Here is a 12142-nt window from a genome sequence, read left to right as displayed (position 1 = left end):
AAATTTTAAATTTGAAAATGGGGGGGGTAGTCCTATGCATTGTGCATGGTTTACTTAAATAAAACTTAAAAATAGAGTGAATAACCAAGATTTCTTGCCGATACTCTAATAAAAAAGAAATCTATTCAATGAATAGGATAAGATCCATTGAGTTCTCTTCGCATTCCTTTGTGAAAGAGTAGAATGAGAAAGCTAATGAATCTTAAACCCATTGCATTGATAAAAAGAAAAAAAAGTGCATTGATAAAAAGAAAAAAAAAAAGAGGATAAATAATAATAATATAGTATAGTTAGGGAATAAAAGAGGATTTGGGGATAGAGGGACTTGAACCCTCACAACTTATAAAGTCGACGGATTTTCCTTTTACTAGAAATTTCATTGTTGTCAGTATTGACATGTAGAATGGGACTCTCTCTTTGTCCTCGTCCGATTAATCCACTTTTTTAAAGATCTCGAAAACTTTGAATTTTAATTGAAGAATTTGATTATTCAATATTCGATTGGAGTGGATTCACAATAATGAAAAAAAAAAATTATGATATGAGTTTTTTATTTCATAATCATTATCATTTCTAATTTCATTTTTAAAAAAGATAAAGAACCTATATTATAATTAGAATATAATATGAGTTCTGTGATTAATCGTTTGCTATGTCAGTATCTATACGTGTTTATTAAATGTATAAGGTATAAAACCCCTCTTTCTCTAATTTAGAACTAGAAGGAATTCCACTAACAACACAACGTAATTAACTCGATTCGTTAGAACAGCTTCCATTGAGTCTCTGCACCTATCCTTTTCCTTTGTATTCTAGTTCGAGAACCCCTTGTTTTCTCAAAACACGGATTTGGCTCAGGATTGCCCTTTTTTAATTCCAGGGTTTCTCTGAATTTGGAAGTTACCACTTAGCAGGTTTCCATACCAAGGCTCAATACAATCAAGTCCGTAGCGTCTACCGATTTCGCCATATCCCCATTTCCCTCTTCTTTGAGACCAGGATTCCTTGTGTAATTTCATCCATCTCTTAGTTTTTTTTTTGAATCATTGAGTTCATCACTCAACGTAGTCTAGCAGTTCAGTTCGACTCTATTTGAGAGACCTCGCTTGCTTATTGCAATTCAGAATTGAATTGATTCTATCCTTGATGTATTTGCAATTCAATCCGAATCAATATATCCAAAAGTTTTTATCTCCCCCACCTCCCGTCTTACTTTTTTATAGTATTCAAAATTATACTATAACGCTTGATATTTATTCTTTTTTTCTAATCAGAATTAGCAATTTTATTTACTCTGACTCTATGTTCCCCTTAGTGAAATATTAATCCTCAAATTATTAACAAATAATAAAGTCTATAATGATCGAATGAAAATACCAATAAATTCTATAATTTTATTTTTTAATATCCTATAGTTAAGCATATCAAGCTAACTTTATCTTTAAGAAGTTTTAGTATTTTTTTATTTTTATAAGTATAACTTCAAATTTAGAACTAGTTAATAGCTAAGATTAATAACTAATATCTGAGATTTTACGGATTTCCTATACTATACCTATTTCTATTTGTTACACTATTTCCGTTATGTAAGCCCACTTAGCTCAGAGGTTAGAGCATCGCATTTGTAATGCGAGGGTCATCGGTTCAAATCCGATAGTCGGCTTTTTTTTCTCTATCGATGTTCTACGAACAAGAATCTCTTTTTTTCCGAATTAAATGGAGAATCCAGGATCTTTTATGTTTTTTACCTTACAATTTTGCTAGATACAAAACAATAAAATAAATAATATATATACAAAAAAAAAAGATTTTGATGAAATTCCATTTTTTGGGGTACTTTAGTTGATTTTACTCTGTTTATCCTGTAGTTTAATTCAGTTTTAATTTCGATGTATTCTGTAATGTAAATACAATGAAATTAATTGTGTAAAATGAAATTTCAATAAAATAAAAAAAGGAGTCTTCATGTCCCGTTATCGAGGACCTCGTTTAAAAAAAATACGCCGTCTGGGAGCTTTACCAGGACTCACTAGAAAAACACCTAAATCCGGAAGTAATCTTAAAAAAAAATTCAATTCTGGGAAAAAGGAGCAATATCGTATTCGTCTTCAAGAAAAACAGAAATTGCGTTTTCATTATGGTCTGACAGAACGACAATTACTTAGATATGTACATATCGCTGGAAAAGCAAAAAGGTCAACAGGCCAGGTTTTACTACAATTACTTGAAATGCGTTTGGATAATATCCTTTTTCGATTGGGTATGGCTTCAACCATTCCTGGGGCCCGCCAATTAGTCAACCATAGACATATTTTAGTTAATGGTCGTATAGTCAATATACCAAGTTTTCGTTGCAAACCCCGAGATATTATTACTACGAAAGATAACCAAAGATCAAAAGGTCTGGTTCAAAATTATATTGCTTCATCGGACCCGGGGAAATTGCCAAAGCATTTGGCGATTGACACGTTGGAATATAAAGGACTAGTAAATAAAATCCTAGATAGGAAGTGGGTCGGTCTCAAAATAAATGAGTTGTTAGTTGTAGAATATTACTCTCGTCAGACTTGAACTTAACGAAAAAAGGAAAGGTTCATAGAATTTTCTTCCCCTTCCCCTTTCCCCGAACTAAATCGCCCTAAGACCATTACCATTAATTTGTATTTTCCCATCAACTAGCTAAAATTGATTAACCCTAGGATTAGGATCCTTTTTTCTTTTTTCCTCTATGTGTATTTTACATACCACAGTAATTTGCTATAGAGAATTTCTAATTTCTATTAAATCAAAATAAGATAATATAAGATATTATATTATTGCTGGAAAAAATTGTTATTTGATTTGATACATTGTGATCCTTAACGTTGATGAATTAAGAAAAACGGAAAGAGAGGGATTCGAACCCTCGGTAAACAAAAGTCTACATAGCAGTTCCAATGCTACGCCTTGAACCGCTCGGCCATCTCTCCTACATAACTTATTATGGAAAATAAACTGAGTGAATAGCGAGTTTTCTTATTCCTGCAGTACAGGTACAACCGCAACCACTCGGGGGTTCCATAGTTCTATTGGAAAAATTCCTTTTGATCTAAGTGGAAGGATACAGGATTTTTTACTAGAAATTGCGCTCGCTATAAAATAAAAGTTTTAATTTGGGTTTTCCCGCAACTAAAGAAAAAGAAAATGGAAGAATTCTTCTTATTGCATAATAAAATAAAGAAACCTTAGAATTCCGTTTGCATAAGATACGCTACACCATACTATCGAAATCAAAAATAGGGTATGAGACAATTAATAACTTTGAAAACACGAAATAGTTGATAACATAAGTTGTTGTTCAGAAATAGGAAAGTGGAATGAAATCCAGTCTTAGTCAAATATTTCATATCTCTTCGTGTCCAAGCAGAAGGAAAAGGATACAATTTGAGCTGAGCGGAAAATCCATATCTCTCTTATCCATTTAAAGCATATGGATTTAGAGTAGAGCATATGGATCAATCTATTTATAATTATAAGAATCGAATGTGTTTGTTTTTATGTTATTTTGTGAAGGAATGAAAACAATTCTATATAGAATGGGTTGGGAATTATGCCTAGATCCCGTGGAAATGGAAATTTCATTGATAAGACCTCCTCAATTGTAGCCAATATTTTATTGCGAATAATTCCGACAACCTCAGGAGAAAAAAAGGCATTTACTTATTATAGAGATGGTGCGATTTGACTCTTTTTTTTGCTTTTTTTTAGCCCTACCTATACCTCAGTCTTACGAAAAAGAGAGGGGGGTTGGCATAGAGAGAACCAAATTTGTAAAGCAAACAAACCCACGCTTCGGGAAGGTGAGGCGAACTAACAATTCCTTCCGTCGTGTATCCTCGATTGATGCGGCTTCAGATACTTCAATTGTAGATTTGAGTATTGAGCGAAAGGTTACACCTACAGGATATGGTATGGTATGGATTACAGGCCAATCCTACTCTATTAGTATCCGTAGGCAGCATAGGGGAGAAAAGCACTACACCTAGAAATAGGAATCAACAAGAGAAAAACTTTGTTAGAAATTACCCCTTTCCTGATCGGTATCAGGGCTGGGAAGAATGGTTGGGATAACAAACAACCATCAGGTTTGTACTTTGGATACCCCTATAACCATCAAAGATCGTTGAAGTAGCTAATTCCTCTAAATAGGAGGCGTTGAGAACAAAGAAATTATTGGAGCTATCGTTTTCCTCTAGCATTAATAGAATTCATTGGTGTTAAGAAAAACCTCTTGTGGGAAGGTTGGCTAGAGATTTCTTGGAAAAATACCAGCCCCTTTCGGTTCATAATGAGACGGGACTAATTCTATTTTGATTCTATAGATTATTTCGCTTAGTACTATTATGTACAGAAGGGAGGAGCCGTATGAGATGAAAACCTCATGTACGGTTTTGGAACGGAGATTTTTTGAATAGAATGAACGACCGTAACGGATGTTGGCTCAATCCGAAGGAAATTATGCGGAAGCTTTGCAAAATTATTATGAAGCTACGCGACTAGAAATCGATCCCTATGATCGAAGTTATATACTCTATAACATAGGCCTTATACACACAAGCAATGGAGAGCATACAAAGGCTTTGGAATATTATTTCCGGGCACTAGAACGAAACCCCTTCTTACCGCAAGCTTTTAATAATATGGCCGTGATCTGTCATTACGTGCGACTATCTCCACTATAGAAAGAAAAAAAAAAAAGAGAGGATCAAATTTTCTAGTAAATACTAGAAAAAAAGGGCTTTCTACATAGGGATCGTAAAAAACAACGATTTTTCCCTATCAGCTGTAGGAAGGAAGGACACTTCACGAGAATCAAAAAACGAAGAAAGTATGGCCTATACTACTACTCTATGGATAAAGTTTCTCAAATTGATAGAGAAAGCACCGTAAAGATCAATTAGTGAGCGACTGGGTCGATACAACTAAAAAAAACTGCTTACTTATCCCATGATATGGGGCAAAATTTAGGAATCCGCTTATGTAATAGAGCCGATCCACTAAGGGATTAAGCAGCGGTGTAGTATCAGATCCCAAAGATAGTAAGTTCTTTTTTCTTTCTTATGGAAAAAAGTCTTTTTCAAGGATTCTATAGAGATTTCATATATGAAACCGGGATAGTTACCTCTCAGAAAATTTGAACGAAGGCTCTATATCTATCTATGCTTCATTCTTCTGAAGGTGGGAAAAAAGATCAAACTGATTATTGATAAAAATTAGGGTTTGAAACTTAGGTAATTAATTTCTTCTGCTTAACCCAAGAACAAATTGGATCGATTTTTGATAAATCGAATTCAGTTAAGATAGGGGAAATTCAGATAGCAATTTCTGAGCCGTATGAGGTAGGAAACTCTCAAGTACGGTTCTAAGGGAAGGAACTTCCTATTCCGACCGAGGAGAACAGGCCATTCTACAGGGTGATTCGGAAATTGCGGAAGCTTGGTTTGATCAAGCTGCTGAATATTGGAAACAAGCTATAGCGCTTACTCCGGGAAATTATATTGAAGCACAGAACTGGTTGAAGATTACGAAGCGCTTTGAATTTGAATAAGACCATGCTCCTTCTTTTTCATAAAATGGGTGGTTTGGTTGTTGATCCATTAATCAAATAAATTAGGTCGTAAGATCGAATCAAGAATTTCATTATATCCATTTCTTATACCTTCTATTTTATATGATATTTCATAAGAATAAACCATAGGGATAGGGTCTAGAATAGAAGTAATAAAGTGAATAAAAAGAGGGGGCAATCTAAATATTGCTAATATATTAGGACCATCTTATTAATAATTCTAATGAGTTATCTTGGAATTTAGAATCAAATAAAAAACCCTATATTATGCTCAAGGAAAGTAGATATAGATAGGAGCTTATGCCCTCAAAAAAAATACACTAGTTTCTTAAATTAAAAATAAAAAAGATTTTTTTCTTACGTCGAGAAATATTTGTTTTTCAAGATAAACAATGTCCGTTAGGCACCTAATCTTTATGTCATAATAGACCCGAACACTTGCCTCGGATTGACTTCAATATATAATTGCTCCAGTGAATAACTAAAAAAAAAATAGAAGGATGGTAGATAGTAAAGAAAAGAACTAATCACAATATCTATCTTTCAAAATCTATCTTTCAAAATCTATCTTTCAAAATATATATCTTTCAAAGATTCACTAAAAAGACAGTTGGCGGGTCTCTTTGTATGTCTTGTCCGGAAAGAGGAGGACTTAATGATTATTCGTTCGCCGGAACCAGAAGTAAAAATTGTTGTGGATAGGGATCCTGTAAAAACATCTTTTGAGGAATGGGCCAGACCCGGCCATTTCTCAAGAACACTAGCTAAGGGCCCTGATACTACCACTTGGATCTGGAACCTACATGCTGATGCTCACGATTTCGATAGTCATACTGGTGATTTGGAGGAGATTTCTCGAAAAGTCTTTAGTGCTCATTTCGGGCAACTTTCCATTATCTTTCTTTGGTTGAGTGGCATGTACTTTCATGGCGCCCGTTTTTCCAATTATGAAGCATGGCTAAGTGATCCTACTCACATTGGACCCAGTGCTCAGGTAGTTTGGCCTATAGTAGGGCAAGAAATATTGAATGGTGATGTAGGCGGGGGTTTCCGAGGAATCCAAATAACCTCTGGTTTTTTTCAGCTTTGGCGAGCATCTGGAATAACTAGTGAATTACAACTCTATTGTACTGCAATTGGTGCATTGATTTTTGCAGCGTTAATGCTTTTTGCTGGTTGGTTCCATTATCACAAAGCCGCTCCCAAATTGGCCTGGTTCCAAGATGTAGAATCCATGTTGAATCACCACTTAGCGGGATTATTAGGACTTGGGTCTCTTTCTTGGGCGGGGCACCAAATTCATGTATCTTTACCAATTAACCAATTTCTTGACGCTGGGGTGGATCCTAAAGAGATACCACTTCCTCATGAATTTATCTTGAATCGGGACCTTTTGGCTCAACTTTATCCTAGTTTTGCCGAAGGAGCAACCCCTTTTTTCACTTTAAATTGGTCCAAATACGCAGAATTTCTGACTTTTCGCGGAGGACTAGATCCAGTAACCGGTGGTCTCTGGCTGACCGATATTGCGCACCATCATTTAGCTATTGCTATTCTTTTCCTAATCGCAGGTCATATGTATAGGACCAATTGGGGTATTGGCCATGGACTTAAAGATATTTTGGAGGCTCACAAGGGCCCATTTACAGGACAAGGCCATAAGGGTCTTTATGAAATCTTAACAACGTCATGGCATGCTCAATTATCTCTTAACCTAGCTATGCTAGGCTCTACAACCATTGTTGTAGCTCATCATATGTATTCTATGCCTCCCTATCCATACCTAGCTACTGACTATGGTACACAACTTTCCTTGTTCACACACCACATGTGGATTGGCGGATTTCTAATAGTCGGTGCTGCTGCACATGCAGCAATTTTTATGGTAAGAGACTATGATCCAACTACTCGATACAACGATCTATTAGATCGCGTCCTTAGACACCGCGATGCAATCATATCCCACCTTAACTGGGTATGTATATTTCTAGGTTTTCACAGTTTTGGCTTGTACATTCATAATGATACCATGAGTGCTTTAGGCCGTCCACAAGATATGTTTTCGGATACTGCCATACAATTACAACCTATCTTTGCTCAATGGGTACAAAATATCCATGCTACTGCGCCTGGCGTAACAGCTCCTGGTGCAACAACAAGTACTAGCTTAACGTGGGGAGGCGGCGAGTTAGTAGCAGTAGGTGGCAAAGTGGCTTTGTTACCTATTCCATTAGGAACCGCAGATTTTTTAGTCCATCACATTCATGCATTTACCATACATGTGACTGTATTAATACTTTTGAAAGGTGTTTTATTTGCTCGGAGTTCCCGTTTGATACCCGATAAAGCAAATCTAGGTTTTCGCTTTCCTTGCGATGGGCCTGGCCGAGGGGGAACATGTCAAGTATCCGCCTGGGATCATGTTTTCTTAGGTTTATTCTGGATGTACAATGCAATTTCGGTAGTCATTTTCCATTTCAGTTGGAAAATGCAGTCGGATGTTTGGGGTACTATAAGTGATCAAGGGGTGGTAACTCATATTACAGGGGGAAACTTTGCACAGAGTTCCATTACGATTAATGGGTGGCTTCGAGATTTCTTGTGGGCACAGGCATCGCAAGTCATTCAGTCTTATGGTTCTTCATTATCTGCATATGGTCTTTTTTTCTTAGGTGCTCATTTTGTCTGGGCCTTCAGTTTAATGTTTTTATTCAGCGGCCGTGGTTATTGGCAAGAACTCATTGAATCTATCGTTTGGGCTCATAACAAATTAAAAGTTGCTCCTGCTACTCAGCCTAGAGCCTTGAGCATTATACAAGGACGCGCTGTAGGAGTAACCCATTACCTTCTGGGTGGAATTGCCACGACATGGGCATTCTTCTTAGCGAGAATTATTGCAGTAGGATAGTGGCTAGGAGGATTTGAAAGGCATTATGGAATTAAGATTTCCCAGGTTTAGCCAAGGCTTAGCTCAGGACCCCACTACTCGTCGTATTTGGTTTGGTATTGCTACCGCACATGATTTCGAAAGTCATGATGATATTACTGAAGAACGTCTTTATCAGAACATTTTTGCTTCTCACTTTGGGCAATTAGCAATAATCTTTCTATGGACGTCCGGAAATCTGTTTCATGTAGCTTGGCAAGGAAATTTTGAATCATGGATACAGGATCCTTTACACGTAAGACCTATTGCTCATGCGATTTGGGATCCTCATTTTGGTCAACCCGCTGTGGAAGCCTTTACTCGAGGAGGTGCTGCTGGTCCAGTGAATATTGCTTATTCTGGAGTTTATCAGTGGTGGTATACAATAGGATTACGCACCAATGAGGATCTTTATACTGGAGCTCTTTTTCTATTATTTCTTTCTACGCTGTCCTTAATAGCGGGTTGGTTACATCTACAACCCAAATGGAAACCAAGCCTTTCGTGGTTCAAAAACGCGGAATCTCGTCTCAATCATCATTTGTCAGGACTTTTCGGGGTAAGTTCTTTGGCTTGGACAGGACATTTAGTTCATGTTGCTATTCCCGCATCCAGGGGGGAGTACGTTCGATGGAATAATTTCTTAGATGTATTACCCTATCCCCAGGGGTTGGGACCCCTTTTGACGGGTCAATGGAATCTTTATGCCCAAAACCCTGATTCGAGTAATCATTTATTTGGTACCGCTCAAGGAGCGGGAACTGCCATTCTAACTCTTCTTGGGGGATTCCATCCACAAACACAAAGTTTGTGGCTGACCGATATGGCTCACCATCATTTAGCTATTGCATTTATTTTTCTCATTGCCGGTCACATGTATCGAACTAACTTCGGAATTGGGCACAGTATTAAAGATCTTTTAGAAGCGCATACTCCTCCGGGGGGTCGATTAGGGCGTGGGCATAAGGGCCTTTATGACACAATCAACAATTCGATTCATTTTCAGTTAGGTCTTGCTCTAGCTTCTTTAGGGGTTATTACTTCCTTAGTAGCTCAACATATGTACTCTTTACCTCCTTATGCATTCATAGCACAAGACTTTACTACTCAAGCTGCTTTATATACTCATCACCAATATATTGCAGGGTTCATCATGACAGGGGCTTTTGCTCATGGAGCTATTTTTTTCATTAGGGATTACAATCCGGAACAGAATGAGGATAATGTATTGGCAAGAATGTTAGACCATAAAGAAGCTATCATATCTCATTTAAGTTGGGCTAGCCTCTTTCTAGGATTCCATACCTTGGGCCTTTATGTTCATAACGACGTCATGCTTGCTTTTGGTACTCCAGAAAAGCAAATCTTGATCGAACCTATATTTGCCCAATGGATACAATCTGCTCATGGCAAGACGACATATGGGTTCGATATACTCTTATCTTCAACGAATGGCCCCGCTTTCAATGCGGGTCGAAGCCTATGGTTGCCCGGATGGTTGAATGCTGTTAATGAGAATAGTAATTCGCTTTTCTTAACAATAGGACCTGGGGATTTCTTGGTTCATCATGCTATTGCTCTAGGTTTGCATACAACTACATTGATTTTAGTAAAGGGCGCTTTAGATGCACGCGGTTCCAAATTAATGCCAGATAAAAAGGATTTTGGATATAGTTTTCCTTGTGACGGCCCAGGGCGCGGCGGTACTTGTGATATTTCTGCTTGGGACGCATTTTATTTGGCAGTTTTCTGGATGTTAAATACCATTGGGTGGGTTACTTTTTATTGGCATTGGAAACATATCACATTATGGCAGGGCAACGTTTCACAATTTAATGAATCCTCCACTTATTTGATGGGATGGTTAAGAGATTACCTATGGTTAAACTCTTCACAACTTATCAATGGATATAATCCTTTTGGGATGAATAGTTTATCGGTATGGGCGTGGATGTTCTTATTTGGACATCTTGTTTGGGCTACTGGATTTATGTTCTTAATTTCCTGGCGGGGGGTATTGGCAGGAATTAATTGAGACTTTAGCATGGGCTCATGAACGCACACCTTTAGCTAATTTAATTCGCTGGAGAGATAAGCCCGTGGCTCTTTCCATTGTGCAAGCAAGATTGGTTGGATTAGCTCACTTTTCCGTGGGTTATATATTCACTTATGCAGCTTTCTTGATTGCCTCAACATCAGGCAAGTTTGGTTAATTTAGTTTGTTTTTTTGTACTGTATCAGCACCTAGTTCATTACTCTTGATAGAGAGGGAGGATCTGCCTTTTTAGATTTCTTTTTCTATTTATTTTTCCATCTAGGATTAGAACCGTATACTTGGTAATAATAGCAACGACACATTATGGCAAAAAAAAGTTTGATTCAGAGGGAGAAGAAGCGGCAGAAATTAGAACAGAAATATCATTTGATTCGTCAATCTTTAAAAAAAAAGATAAGAAGCAAAGTTTCTCCCTTGAGTTTGAGTGAAAAAACGAAAATGCGAGAAAAATTGCAATCCCTACCGCGTAATAGTGCACCTACACGCCTTCATCGACGTTGTTTTTTGACCGGAAGACCTAGAGCTAACTATCGACATTTTGGGCTATCCGGACACGTACTTCGAGAAATGGTTTATGAATGTTTGTTACCGGGTGCAACAAGATCCAGTTGGTAAGGATAAAATACCCTTTCGTATTTGTATGGATTTCTGGAATTGATAATCATAGAGGAGCCCTCTTTACCATTCTGTATAAATGGACTATTCTATTTGTATAGATATTGGTAGAGGGGCGTATCCAACCCTCTTTTATCCACTAGTTACCCCTCTTTAGTTTAAGAGTATAGAGCAGTTTGGTAGCTCATAAGGCTCATACCTTGGGGTTGCGGGTTCGATTCCCACTACCGCCTCCATACTCCTTCTTTATGATATATGCATGATATAATATATACATCATGCATTTGTATCTGGATTTTTTGATTTCCTAAAAGAGTTTTGGTCTAACAGTTTTTTCTCGGAAGAAGCAAAAAAATAAAAGAAAGAATAAAATATGAAAGAAAAGCGTCCATTGTCTAATGGATAGGACAGAGGTCTTCTAAACCTTTGGTATAGGTTCAAATCCTATTGGACGCAATCTTATTTCTATCTATTCTTTAAATAACTATACTAAACTAAAAACAAAGAAAACTTTTTTGCATGATTCAAATGAAAAGCTTTCTCAACGATTCCTATTCTACTAACAAGAGTAGACATGCAAAATTTATTTGTTACTGAAGAGAAAACCGTTCCAGCTGTTCCTGAATAGCTTCCTTCAAAAGGATTTCCGCTTGCTCGGTGAATGTCTTGCTAGAAGATATAATTTCTTGGAATTGAGGTTTAGTATCTTTTAGATGTTTACGTAACTCATCCAGAAATTTATTTACCTGTTCAATTTCTAACGAATCAAGATATCCTCTTGTTCCGGTATAAATAGTAGCTATCTGCTCTTCCACTGGGAGAGGATTTGCCTGGGATTGTTTAAGCAATTCCCTTAATCGTCGACCCCTTGCCAATTGATTCTGACTTGTTTTATCGAGAGCAGAGGCGAATTGTGCAAAGGCTTGTAACTCTGCGA

This window comes from Triticum urartu, unplaced genomic scaffold, assembly GCF_056163025.1.
Source record: "Triticum urartu cultivar PI428250 unplaced genomic scaffold, HENAU_Tu73 scaffold1, whole genome shotgun sequence".
Taxonomy (NCBI): domain Eukaryota; kingdom Viridiplantae; phylum Streptophyta; class Magnoliopsida; order Poales; family Poaceae; genus Triticum; species Triticum urartu.
The sequence above is the reverse complement of the archived record's forward strand: the minus strand, read 5'-3'. Positions refer to the sequence as shown.